The sequence below is a fragment of the Mercurialis annua genome, linkage group LG8 (assembly GCF_937616625.2).
Source record: "Mercurialis annua linkage group LG8, ddMerAnnu1.2, whole genome shotgun sequence".
Lineage (NCBI taxonomy): Eukaryota > Viridiplantae > Streptophyta > Magnoliopsida > Malpighiales > Euphorbiaceae > Mercurialis > Mercurialis annua.
In genome coordinates, this window is record NC_065577.1 from 32,869,123 (window position 1) to 32,880,290 (window position 11,168).

At 37.3% G+C, this 11,168-nt stretch overlaps 1 non-coding gene across 1 annotated transcript; it reads left to right on the plus strand.

The window, feature by feature from the left end:
* The first annotated feature begins 496 nt into the window (after positions 1-496).
* On the plus strand, positions 497-603 carry LOC126662420 (small nucleolar RNA R71). Its single transcript, XR_007635795.1, has one exon. It is a non-coding gene; the product is annotated as a small nucleolar RNA R71 (small nucleolar RNA).
* The last annotated feature ends 10,565 nt before the right edge of the window (positions 604-11,168 follow it).

Below are 11,168 nucleotides of genomic sequence, written 5' to 3' on the forward strand. Positions count from 1 at the left end.
TCTCGGAGGTGGTGCTTGCCTATTCGCTCCTTGATCCCTCCATGAGAAATTTGGGTGGTTGCGCTATCCAGGGTTATAAGTGTTTGAGAAAGGGTCATTCTTGACTTGTCTACCCTGGAAGGCTCCCATGAAATTTGCTTCCTCACAGTTTGGTGGTGCCGATTCAACGTTTGCGCACACATTTTCATTGTGTCCAAACATCCCACAAAAGGCACATGACTCTTGATTGGAAGTATCTCTGTCCACAAGCATCTTGACTTGCTTGGTTAAATCAGCCATTTGTGCTGAGAGATCAGAATGAGAATTTATTTCATATACTCCTGCCCTTTTTCCTCTAATTGCCTTCTGCCTTGAATTCATTGTCAACTTTTCATAGGTTTTCATGAGTTCTGCAGCTGTTGTATCTCTATAATAACCACCAGAAGCTGTGTCAACTAGAGTTTGAAAATTAACATTCAGGCCATCATAGAAAAACTGAGTCAGCAAATTTTCCGGCACTTGGTGATGAGGGCATTGAGTCAAGAGCAGCTTAAACCTTTCCCATGCTTCACAATACGATTCTGGATCTCGCTGCACAAAGTTGCAAATTTTCGCCCTCAGATCCATGGTCTTTTGGGGTGAGTAGAATCTCAGCATAAATTCATTGTATACATCCTCCCATGTGCGAAAAACACCTTCCGGCTGGTTCAATGGCCACTGTCTCGCATCTCCTTTCAGACAATGAGGGAAACGCCTCGTTCTTAGCTCATCCTCATTGAGATTTTTCAGCGGTAAAGTTTGCACAATACCATAGAAATCTCTGATAAAGGCGAGTGAGTCTTCAGTAGCCGTTCCATTAAACTGAGGCAGCATATTGAGATGAAAAGTTTTGAACTCATAATTCCTTGCTGCTTCACTCAAACGGATACATGGCGGGTTTACAGTAACCGTTGGCCTTTGAATATCACGTAGCCTTTGCGCTTGATTGGGATTAACTAGTCCGTCCATGTTTTCAACTGTTTCTTGTCTTCTTCTTGCTCTATTTGCACGGCACGTTCGTTCAATCTCTGGGTTCAGCTCAAGTATTTCTTCGTTATTAAGACTTTTTTATCGTCTCAATAGCATTTAAATCCTGAAGATGACAAAGAGAATTGAAAGAATAAGACTAAAGTAAAGACTAGAATTAATGAAAAAAATAGTTAAAAACAACGTTGTCCCCGGCAACGGCGCCAAAAACTTGATAGCTAAAAATGCAACTCCTGCAAGTATACAGAATGTAATCGTAGCAAACAAGGTCGTATCCACAGAGACAACGGATTAACTATTATTTGTATTAATTATAGCTAAGACAATTATAAATTTGACTTGAATTTGATTAAACTAATTAACTAAAGTAAATAGAACGACATAAATTAAGATGTAAAGATAAATTAATGGCGAAGAACACTAGAGTTACGGGATTTCACTTAATCATAAGATACACTGTCATCTATGGAATTGATGTGATTCAATGACGGTATTCAAAATTGCTTTAATACTCTCTCAAATCAAGAAAGCCTATTCAATTAAAGTGAGTTTAATTTCTCAATCCAAACCCTAATTTAATCGAATGATGAAGGATTACAACCTATATGTCATACACAAATCCGTAGGTATATCTCTATCCTACGATAGTTATGCGAATTAATTCTAGATCAGAATTTATGTTTCATCTCTCAATACTTCACATAACTTCTAGATAAAGTTCAATTGATGGCCAAACAATCAAACACCGATGAGCATGAGAATTAATTACTGAAAACACGATATTAAACAATCTCTTGCTAATATAAAACTTCAATCCATAAAATAACAATGAATCCCATAATTAAACTACATCCCTAACTCTAATGTAAAAATTTAGCTACACATAATCTGAGATTGGAAAGCTAAAACATAATTGAAAGAGTTCATGAAAAGAGAATAAGGAAAAACTCTTTAGATTCCAGGTTAGATCAATTGTCAGTTGATTCCTTCCTTCAATCGTCAAGAATCCTTGCTTCAGTCTTCAATTAGTCTTTTTCCTCCTTGTGGTTGCTTCAACGGTCTCTGAGTTGTGTAAGAAATCGAACCCTAACTCAGTGTCACGACCCAAAAATATTGAGCCGCAACCGGCGTTAGGGAACGGGAGTGGTAGCTCCGGAACCCGTAGCAAGCCTAAAACCACTATTAATTTTTTTTTCCGCAAATAATATGAACAAATAAAATCAAACAACAGAAGCAATTACATATATATATCATATACAAAATATTTACATTAACTGTTTAAACCTCGCGGGCTTTAGTTACCGTACCTCGTACGAACTAGCCTCGCGGTACTATATACATCAGTTAATGTCTCAAAACATCTCACCGGCATCTGGGGCTGTGGATTATATACTAAACACGTAGCCTATCAAAATGCATATAAAACAATAACAGCAGTTAATATATACAATCAAAATGAACTGCTGTCTAGGCTACTATACTATCGACGAAGGACCACTACTACAGCGTTCACAGAAGTCATAAACTAACATATACAGATGACTTCTGTACTTCAAAATTGGCTTCTAGCTAGGTCCACAAACTAAGCACCTGTAAGACATCAAAGGTGAGGGGTCAGTATTTGGGAAAATACTGAGTGAGTTGACATTTACTAACAGTATTAGTATAAAAACATAGCATCGCATTTCAAGAAAACAATAATATGAAACATATAAACACGTATTTGATCCGTATGAAACTAATATCCTAGCATGCGACACATTTCTCGAACAATCATTATCAATCAGCCCAATCGTAATTATCATTTGCGAGTCCAACTCGCTGGTGGCCCAGCCACTAGATACGGGGACTCCAGACTACACCGTAGCCGAATACTCACTCGTATCAGAAACCCAATCGTAAATTTCATATTCATCAACAGCTCCCAGCTGTGTCAAGTCATTTCTCAAATGCAAACATACTAGACTGACTCGATACTGGTGATCACACAGCCTATTGACACCCAATAGGTAGCTAGTTTCTTCGGATCGCATACTAGTTCCCATATATAGAAATTAAATAAACATATAACATTTCAATCAATTATATATAATACGATGCGTGAAAACAGTATATATATATCAAATAGTTTTAATACATGAAAGTAAAAGTACAACTCACAGTGACCGCAAACCAAGAAATGATATGATCGATCTGATAGTACGCTCTCGCTAGTCCGCCTCTACTGACTCCACTACTCGCTGGCACGTCTGATAAATCGTTAATAGTTAGACGTGATTCTCGCATTCTTATACGTATAATACTTTTAAGTTTTAGGATTTAATTTCATTTTATATTTGATTACGTATTCAATAACTTTAGTCGTATAAACGACTTAGCGAATACTATTTCTCATAATTGAGAATTGCTTAACGTCCTTGAAGTTTTCCATTATTATTATATATCTAAAACGTCGAGCTAATCTCGAGATTAATGATTCTCAAAGTCCGAAACCCGTCCTTTAGAGTCAAATTACTCAAAACGTCGAATGCCTAGGTCAATTTCGGTTTGCATACGTGTGGAGGCGAGTTGGGGTGCACGGGTGTGCGTTTTGGTGGGTGCACGATCGTGTAACTGAGTACACGTTCGTGCACCTCAGGGGTACACGTTCGTGTACTAATTGTACACGTTCGTGCACCATGAAAAGTGCACGTTCGTGTACTTCGGTACACGATCGTGTACCTTGCTAGGTGCACGTTCGTGTACTTCCAGTACACGTTCGTGCACCCGTGGTGCACGGTCGTGCACCACGTGCACAGCCCTGGAAATCAGATTTTCCGGGGTTTCGCCACAACCCCGACGTGCTAAACACTTCCCTAGTCAATACCCATATCTCGGTTTCTTCATAAACATCATAATAACTTCAAAAACGTCAAATTCAACCCAAAATCACAATCTCATAAAAACAGCCTATAAACTTGCTTTTAGCACCAAAAATCCGAAGATTTACCTTGAAATGAAGCTCAAGATCAGTAGAGGATTGAATTCCGGAGAGATGGTCGCGAAAATCGCTTGAATCGGACGTCGAACGACGAAACGGCGACGAAACGATCGTGATCGAAGGTTTTCTCTCAAACTCTCTCGCTCTCTCTGGAAGTCTCTCTTCCATTCTTTCATAATTCCTTAATTATATATGATTTGGCTAAAAGCTCAATTGGGTCCTTGTTCTTTTTGATTCTTATCATTTATCCTTTAAACTTTTCTTTTATACGATTTAGTCCATAGCTAAATCGTTAAACTCTTTTATTACGACTTATACGCATTATTTATATCCAATAAATACAAAATTCGATATTAGCACTTTTCCGTAAAAATCCAATATTACCATTTTCGACACAAAGTGGCTAAATTACCACTTTGGTCCTTGTACTCTATTTTGGACTTTTCTTGCCATTTTTCCTTTTAATTCCAATTCTAACTTTAGAATTGAAATATAATATAAGTTTTCTCCGCAATAGTCTTTTCTAAAACCGACCTGCTAAAACTTATTTATCGGAAAACTTTCCGATAATGCCACTCTGGCGAATCCAAACTGGACACGTGGTCCAATTAGCTATTTAAATATTTCGGGGTATTACATTCTTACCCCCTTATAAAAATTCGTCCTCGAATTTTCATAAAACTTGTTGGAATCATAAAATTATCTTTATGCTTTTCTTGACGTCCCTTAGTATGTTTTAGTCGCAGCCTTTTTCTTTTACTTAAACTCTTAACTTTCTACTTACAGCTGTGACTTCACACTTGTTGCTAATTGATTATAGCTTCTTCCCACTGTATCGTTGAAACTTTTCGTGTTGTTTTTCTTTGTCTTGTCTGTTGTCTTTCCAAAATAATGTGGCTTAAGACGTACCGTTGGCAATGTAATTTTGACGTCATCTATAACTAGTCGTTATCTTCTTTCTGACTACCATTAACATCGATTAATCCCCACTTAACACTTTATCGATTTACTATCTTTAATAATTCTCATTCTTCGTCGTCATTGAGATGCTACTCGTCTCCTTGTACGTGAATACTCACGACGTGTCGATTACATCCTTGATGACGTATTTACTTTACTCATACTCCTATGGGTATTTTCTCTTATAATCATAACTTGCAGTTATGATCTTTCTTATCGTTTGTAGTTATCACCTTCCTTTCCTAACTGGTTCTTGTCATTATTTCATTCCTTGTTGTCATTATCTAACACTTTATTCTTTATTATTCAATCTTTCTCAACTTGCTTTACGTTTAACACATTTGTTACTTCTTAACGTAGCTAAACTTGATACATCCTTCACTATCTTCCATTTCTTATTCTTTTGCTTCCTTAAGCTATCGTGAACTTCACGTCGTTTATTGATCGTGATCCTTCACTCACTTACCATTGTCTTAAACGTTTCATTTCACGTTACCTTCGATCATATGGCTTGTACAGATGCCCTCGTTTGCTAGTACTACTCATATTTTTATCTTATTCACCTTCCCTCTAATTACTCTTTTGAGGTTCATTTTGAGTTTCTTATTGACTTTTCAGTCAAAGTTGTCTTTCCTTTACGTCACACTTCTTTATTTATTATAATTTCATAAGAATTTCATATGTTTCTTTAATGTTTATTTGTTTCGAGAATCTTTTTCGTTAATTAACTTTCACTTAATTTCTTTCTTACTGTATAAACATCTTTCTCTTTCGTCTCACATCTTCTTCTTGGAGTGTTCTCGATCACTCTTAGCATTTAAATCATACTTGACTTTGTAATTTCCAAAATTAGGGTATAGTTTCGATTTTTGTTGTCCTACACTCCTTATGCTTCTTTAGCACTTATAACATGGTTGTAATTGTCTTTTAAATAACTTGTTTTCTTCGTACTGGTATCATCCCTTGTCCTTATGACATCGTGACTTCTTAGCTGCAATTCACTCCTTCCTGTTCAAAAGTAATAAAGTATTACTTTATTCTTTACTTACTGTATTCACTGTATCTTTCCTTTGTTTTATAATAGCTCCACTATTGCCACTTTATTCTAATAATCACTCTGACGTATCTCTTACATTTATTAACACGTAAACCTATACGTGTGCTTTTCTGTTTATGTTAGAATTTTACGCTTAACCTTTCTCCTTTCTGTTAACGCAGCTTATAATTCATGACGCTGATATTAGTTACTTCACCTAATATCAGTCATATAGCATTATTATCTTTCTTGATTTATTTATATCTTTTCTTCTTTCTACTTCTGTATTCTTCGAACACTGGTATTATAAGGTTGTATATCCTTTAAATATCACTTGATGCTCATCATTCATATTACCATCTTTTCGTCCTTCATACTTTTAATCTTTTTCCTCCAATCATGACTTTGGATTGCTACTTTCTCTATAAGAACAATCATTATATTCTTCATCCTTACGTGCTTGTACGTTTCTTTCGCCTAACACAACTCTCTGTCATTTCATTCTTCGTTTTATCATAAGGATAAATATCGTATCCTCAAGTATTGCCAGTGCATTGCAGCTTATCTGCACATGCTCTCCGGCGATAAGTCCTTATTCACATTCTTCTTTAGCTCCACTAGCTTCATTGCAATAATTATTAACAGAGTCTTATTCTGTTATTGGAGTTTCTTTTACAATTTTTTTTAATAAGAATCTTTTATTCTTCGTCGCAGGGCTTTATATCTGAGTTAACTTACTAAACAAAACGATTTTAAAACTTCTTTTGGCTGTGCATCTCTTTCTAAACCACTTTTCATAAATCGTTTAAAATTATTAGTACAATTGTAGCTCAGAGTGATGACACCTCTCATCACCAAGGAGTTGCTCAAAATCACATTTCCTTTAGCATTGTAAAGATATGATGCATGATCTACATTTTAAAAATCATTTTCTTATGCATTTCTATCGTGATTATGCAATATCATATGCGATGTCTGAGCACAACTGTACTTTGAAAATCATAAAAACTTTCAAAAATTTATAAAATTGTAAGTCTTACTCTAGATTATACACTCTGCGACTATTAACAGCTTTCTTTATAATTATTGGTTATATTTCCAATTTTTTATATTGCTGTCATTTTCTGTCATTTGCAGACTGTTCTTCTGTCACATTCCTTCTCTCTCCATATCTCCGACAACTCAAATAATTTTCAAACTTTTCTACTGCTATAATCACCACATCCACTTCTGCAACACTCTATACTACGTCATATACAGACGCAGATACCGATGTTTCACATCGACCTCCTGTAAGTAATCCATCTCTTTCTTCAAATTCTAAAACGTAATATAGGAATTACGCTTGCCATAATTATATGATGTGATGTTTATTATATTATTGTTTCTGTAAGTTATTTTTATATATTCTTTTATTAGGCGCGTGTTTAACAACGGCGCTTCCTATAGGTTCTCACTTTCTGAGGTTTCATCCTATAGGCAAGTTCTATTCTATCATGAAATGCAACAAATATATAAACACAGTAATGCAAACACATAAACACCATTACTGAAAGCATATAAATCGCTAATACCTGGAGGTGCCTGACGCGGAACGTTAGGTTCCCTAATAACTATGCCTGTATGTCGGCCCCTAACTGTTCTACCAGAGTTTCTTCCACCTCTTTGGACAAAATAGGGGTTGGTTGTAGTTCTGGAGGACGTACTGACGTAATCTGGGTGGTACTCACGTCTAAAGTAAAAAGGTCGTACCGGATCACCTGCCCACTCATGCTCTGTTTCAATCCTACGGGCCATTGTGGTGAGCGTGCTAAAATGTTCGTCCACGTGCTCGTACAGCTCATCAAACTGAGGTCCTAAACCCCTGACATACCTACGATTAATAGTCCTATTGCTTTCGTTCAGATCAGGGACTCCCTCTGCCATCCGTAGAAAATCAGTAGAGTACGCTCCTACAGTCAACATCCCTCTAGAAAAAGAACGCATCTGTCTTCTAACCTGATTTAAAGCTATTTGCGCCTGACCGTTAGCTATGTCCGCATCTTCCCTCAAATTGCGGTATCTCCGCACACCTGACCAGAAATAGTCACCTCTGTATTCCTCGACATCTAATTCATCTAACTCTTCTTCTTCTTCATACTCTTCTTCCTGAGGATTTCTCTCTTATGCTTCTTCTTCTAATTCTTCTTCTGGATCCTCCTCAGGATCCTCTTCAGGGTCTTCCTCAGGATCTTCTTCAGGATCCTCTTCCGGATCTTCCTCCGGTTCCTCTTCTTCACTGTACTCTACCTCCGGTGAATGCATTCTAACTCGGTTTCCAGAAGAACTACCTATCTCCGACACAGACATAAAACCATTTTGATATATTTCTGGCGATGCTCCATTATTTGCGTGGAATCCACTCTGAGGGACCCCAGATGGTTCGCCTACTTCGTTATGAAACCCGTTTTGAAATATAGGAGGCGCTTCCTCCCGTTCTTCCTCAGCATGCGACTGAGCTTCATTTTGCCCAGACATGCTGAAAAGAAACAATTTCAAACATAAGCGACCATCTGAGCCCATTTCTCACGCAATCCCAATATCAGCTTACAAAATGCTATTAAGATTTAGCACTTAATCCAGCCGCACGTAATTTACGATCAAATAATTATTAACTATCTCAATCGTTCATAACTTGCAAGCACATAACCACTTTCTATCTCCTAGTATAAGCAATAAATACTTAATTGTCTTCGTCGTCCGTATAAACAGATACTATTCACTTACTAACTTAATAGTCCTGGTTCGCGCGCGTCATACTACGTATTACCAATGCATATATCACATAATAACAGACAACTACGGTCTGACTCTTGCTGCAGTAGTTCCTAGGTATACTTACTGACAAAATACTTCCAATCAATCAGACAATCAGACAATTCTAGCAGTGGTAACTGGACCAAACTGCTCTGATACCAACATTGTCACGACCCAAAAATATTGAGCCGCAACCGGCGCTAGGGAACGGGAGTGGTAGCTCCGGAACCCGTAGCAAGCCTAAAACCACTATTAATTTTTTTTTCCGCAAATAATATGAACAAATAAAATCAAACAACAGAAGCAATTACATATATATATCATATACAAAATATTTACATTAACTGTTTAAACCTCGCGGGCTTTAGTTACCGTACCTCGTACGAACTAGCCTCGCGGTACTATATACATCAGTTAATGTCTCAAAACATCTCACCGGCATCTGGGGCCGTGGATTATATACTAAACACGTAGCCTATCAAAATGCATATAAAACAATAACAGCAGTTAATATATACAATCAAAATGAACTGCTGTCTAGGCTACTATACTATCGACGAAGGACCACTACTGCAGCGTTCACAGAAGTCATAAACTAACATATACAGATGACTTCTGTACTTCAAAATTGGCTTCTAGCTAGGTCCACAAACTAAGCACCTGTAAGACATCAAAAGTGAGGGGTCAGTATTTGGGAAAATACTGAGTGAGTTGACATTTACTAACAGTATTAGTATAAAAACATAGCATCGCATTTCAAGAAAATAATAATATGAAACATATAAACACGTATTTGATCCGTATGAAACTAATATCCTAGCATGCGACACATTTCTCGAACAATCATTATCAATCAGCCCAATCGCAATTATCATTTGCGAGTCCAACTCGCTGGTGGCCCAGCCACTAGATACGGGGACTCCAGACTACACCGTAGTCGAGTACTCACTCGTATCAAAAACCCAATCGTAAATTTCATATTCATCAACAGCTCCCAGCTGTGTCAAGTCATTTCTCAAATGCAAACATACTGGACTGACTCGATACTGGTGATCACACAGCCTATTGACACCCAATAGGTAGCTAGTTTCTTCGGATCGCATACTAGTTCCCATATATAGAAATTAAATAAACATATAACATTTCAATCAATTATATATAATACGATGCGTGAAAACAGTATATATATATCAAATAGTTTTAATACATGAAAGTAAAAGTACAACTCACAGTGACCGCAAACCAAGAAATGATATGATCGATCTGATAGTACGCTCTCGCTAGTCCGCCTCTACTGACTCCACTACTCGCTGGCACGTCTGATAAATCGTTAATAGTTAGACGTGATTCTCGCATTCTTATACGTATAATACTTTTAAGTTTTAGGATTTAATTTCATTTTATATTTGATTACGTATTCAATAACTTTAGTCGTATAAACGACTTAGCGAATACTATTTCTCATAATTGAGAATTGCTTAACGTCCTTGAAGTTTTCCATTATTATTATATATCTAAAACGTCGAGCTAATCTCGAGATTAATGATTCTCAAAGTCCGAAACCCGTCCTTTAGAGTCAAATTACTCAAAACGTCGAATGCCTAGGTCAATTTCGGTTTGCATACGTGTGGAGGCGAGTTGGGGTGCACGGGTGTGCGTTTTGGTGGGTGCACGATCGTGTAACTGAGTACACGTTCGTGCACCTCAGGGGTACACGTTCGTGTACTAATTGTACACGTTCGTGCACCATGAAAAGTGCACGTTCGTGTACTTCGGTACACGATCGTGTACCTTGCTAGGTGCACGTTCGTGTACTTCCAGTACACGTTCGTGCACCCGTGGTGCACGGTCGTGCACCACGTGCACAGCCCCGGAAATCAGATTTTCCGGGGTTTCGCCACAACCCCGACGTGCTAAACACTTCCCTAGTCAATACCCATATCTCGGTTTCTTCATAAACATCATAATAACTTCAAAAACGTCAAATTCAACCCAAAATCACAATCTCATAAAAACAGCCTATAAACTTGATTTTAGCACCAAAAATTCGAAGATTTACCTTGAAATGAAGCTCAAGATCAGTAGAGGATTGAATTCCGGAGAGATGGTCGCGAAAATCGCTTGAATCGGACGTCGAACGGCGAAACGGCGGCGAAACGATCGTGATCGAAGGTTTTCTCTCAAACTCTCTCGCTCTCTCTGGAAGTCTCTCTTCCATTCTTTCATAATTCCTTAATTATATATGATTTGGCTAAAAGCTCAAATGGGTCCTTGTTCTTTTTGATTCTTATCATTTATCCTTTAAACTTTTCTTTTATACGATTTAGTCCATAGCTAAATCGTTAAACTCTTTTATTACGACTTATACGCATTATTTATATCCAATAAATA